Source organism: Rhinopithecus bieti, unplaced genomic scaffold (assembly GCF_001698545.2).
Source record: "Rhinopithecus bieti isolate Rb0 unplaced genomic scaffold, ASM169854v2 scaffold_12477, whole genome shotgun sequence".
In the NCBI taxonomy this organism is placed as follows: Eukaryota; Metazoa; Chordata; class Mammalia; order Primates; family Cercopithecidae; genus Rhinopithecus; species Rhinopithecus bieti.
This window is the reverse complement of record NW_016807115.1, coordinates 111,249-114,765: the sequence shown is the minus strand read 5'-3', so window position 1 is coordinate 114,765 and position 3,517 is coordinate 111,249. Positions and strand designations below refer to the sequence as shown.

The 3,517-nt window shown below is 33.2% G+C and overlaps 1 long non-coding RNA gene across 1 annotated transcript; it reads left to right on the top strand.

Moving 5' to 3' along the window:
- The first annotated feature begins 1,391 nt into the window (after positions 1-1,391).
- On the top strand, positions 1,392-2,519 carry LOC108534761 (uncharacterized). Its single transcript, XR_001887023.1, has 3 exons — positions 1,392-1,503; positions 1,868-2,054; positions 2,480-2,519. It is a non-coding gene; the product is annotated as an uncharacterized LOC108534761 (long non-coding RNA).
- Positions 2,520-3,517: the final 998 nt, after the last annotated feature.

Here is a 3,517-nt window from a genome sequence, read left to right as displayed (position 1 = left end):
GTTTATAAGTGCCTGTTATGTTACTCCTTGTTATTCTATAGGTTTTGTTATTATTACTGGTAAGCTTTTCTTTTATTAATTGATTATTGATAGGGGAGTTACTATTTTACAAAGTGATTTTTAGTCTAGTATATTTGCAGACATTTTCTATTAATTCTATATAGGCAATAGTAACATGCAAATAACAGTTCTGTCTTGCTAGTCAATCTTCTATTTCTCTTATTTCTCTTTTCTTACTGCACTGGTAGAACTTCTAGTATAATGTTGAAAAGTTTGCATGACAACAGGTAACCTTTTCTTTCACACTTTAAAGTGGCATGCTTGCTATTCTTAAAATGTTTTTTTCCTTATTTTTTGTAAATACCTTTTTATCATATTTAAGAAATGGTCTCCTATTCCTAATGTGCTAGAGTTTTTCTTATAATTTATTGTTCAGTTTTATTTGAATGCTTTTAATGTATCTATTGGGATGACCATATGTTTTTCTCCTTTAATTTGTTCAATGTTATAGATTACACTGATAGATTTTAAAAAAGAAAAACATGTGAACCATTTTTGAATTCCTCAAATAAAGCCCACGTGGTCAGGAGATACCAACACAAACAACTCACTTTGATTTATCAATATTTTATTTAGTGTTTCTGCATTGAAGTTTTCATGTGAGACTGTCCTATAATTTTTCTTTCTTGTATTATCTTTGCCTGATTTAGATATTGAAATCAAAAGAGAAGCTTTCCCTCTTTTCTTGAAACACTTCTCTCCCTCTCCACACTAACCTAAGTCACCATTTGGATTATCCTCTTAATCTTTCCTTTCTTTTCAAATTTATTTAAGCATTTATTTTTTCTCTTTCCTGAACTTGTTCTTTCTCCCCAGCCTGCCACCTCACATACTCCCTAGAATGTAAACTCCACAAAAGTAAGCAGCTTGTCTATCTCCAGAAATGAAGTCTGTGTTAAGCATATAGCAGAGTCTCAAAAATACTTGTTGAACAAATAAAAGAAATGAAATCCCACTTTTCATCTATCAAATTAGCAATACAAAAACTTGTAACATCCATATTGCAAAATGTACATATATATGCATATATTAATATAATGTTTTGAAAGAGTAAATTGAAGGTAACAACTAAAAGTCTTTAAAATGTGTTATCTTTTGATGAAGCAAGTGCATTTCTAGCAATTTATTTTCTGAAGTAATTCAATAATGTGAAAAGGGATAAAAAATATTTTTTATTAAAGCATATTTTATGACAATAAAACTAAATAACCTAACTGTTCAATAATCTGTGATTTTTCATCAAATTATGATACATCCATAGAACAGAATAGTATGTCCTTCTAAAATTGCCATAGAAACATGTTTAGAATACATTGTGAATTTTAAAAAGATAGTCCTAATATAATATGTAGTATCATCCTACTTTGGCTAAAGAGTTCATTTCTATGAATTGAACAAAGCCTGGAAGAATATACACAAAAATGTTGCTGTTGTTTTCATCAGGTACTGGAATTTTAAAATTTTCTTTTCTTCTCCTTGTGTTTTCCTCCTTTAGACCATGAAACATTATGTTTTAGGTAGCAAAACATAAATTTAAAAAGAAGAGTATGTGAACACCATGCTGTTACCAATTTTATGAGAAATCTCGGGCATTGGGAAGTAATTATCGAATATATGTGTTTGCATGTGCGTGTGTGTACATGCACACATATATGTAAATGATGGTCTGTTGATAGCTGCCCAGTGTCTGAACACATTTTTTATTTTGGGAAATCTCAAAAAGTCTGGGATAGTCCCTTTCCTAGTTATTTGGTTATTGATCATCAGTCACGTGATCTTTGTTAACCAAACTAATGCTCCTACCCAGGACTTTGAATTTTGTGAGAGTGAGGCAGAGGTGTAGAAAACCATCAGAGATTACTCATGGAAGTTGCGGTGACACTGAAACAGCAAACTTCAACGAGTGTCCAAAGGCAGCAGAACCCAGTGGCATGTTAAAGATTGTCCAGTGGAAACTGTATCAGCAGCAGATTTCAAAGCAGAATTTTCCTATGGTATGGCACTGGTAGGGCTTTACCATTCCTCATTTCTACTAGTTTCTTAAGTCTAGTTCTCCAGCACCCCTAAAGATTCTGTGGGCTCTATGATATTACCAAATATTCCTTTTCTGTTTTAGACAAAGCTGGCTTCTGTTGTTTAAAACTAAGAATTCTGATTGGTACGATGCCTAGCAACTATCATGAATCATAGTCTTCCATTTCAGAAACTGCCACTATTTTTCTAGGTAGTTCAAAAGCATACTAGAAAGAGAATGCGGTGAAGCCAGACTGATCAGGTTTGAATACCAGCTACTATAATTACTAGTTGTGTGTGACCTTACACAACAGACCTAACCTCTCTCAGTCGTAATTTCTTCATCTGTAAATTATTATTATTATTATTATTATTATTATTATTTCTTCTTCTTCTCCTTCTTTAGTAGAGACAAGGTCTCACGATGCTGCTCAGGCTGGTCTCAAACTCCTGGACTTTAGCGATCGTACCACATAGGCCTCCCAAAGTGATGGGATTACAGGTATGAGCCATCCTACTGAGCCTGTAAACTATTTTTGATCATCCAACAATGTTAACATTTTGCATCTTTCATATTTATCTCAAATTCTTAAATTTATTCTGGTGTTACAGGGTCCACATCTACATGTGCACTTTGAAATGATGTATATATCTCCATTATCTTGAACACTACTTGCCAATACTATCAACTCTTTCTATCTCACTAGGTTATAAACTAAATGCATAAACTATAAACTCTTACAAATAAATGCAAATGTCTGCTTTCTTCAATACATAGGTTGCTGGAGTACTGCTAGAGAAATTAGAAGTAACCCATAAAAAGCCAAGATGGCTTTTGGCCAGACTCATAAAACTATGTTCAGATTAAAACAAATAAAACAGGAGCCTATATGTAAAATCATTGAAAATGAAAAACAACTTAAATCATTAATGAACTATCATGAAGATACACTAATGTACGATTCCATTGCTAATGCATAGTAAAAGATAATTAGATTCTTTTGTCTTCTCCCTTAATTGTGCAGCAGGGCAGCTGTCCCGGGATCTTATTTCACACCCCGAAATATTCCTCAAACTCTATCCTCCACCCAATATGACTTTTTCCTTCAATACATCCACTTTTCCGGTCTTTCAAGATTGATTATATTCTCCCTCAAACTTACTTATGTAAGTGATTCCAGCTTTATTGGCTTCTTTCAAGTTTTCTCCCTTCCCAGTACATAAAACAGCACCAAAAATTGGCCCTTAATTTGAGCAGGAAACAGGGAAAGACTTATAAACTTTTAAGTATCAATAATCTTTTACCTTCTCCCATGGCTTACAAGAAGTTTCCTCCTCTCTTCATCTCCCTCTCTGTCTCTGCCTCCCAATGCACATATCACAACTGTGTACATTTGTGCCACGATATATTTTGATCTAAAAACTCCACTGTGTCTTTAAAAAT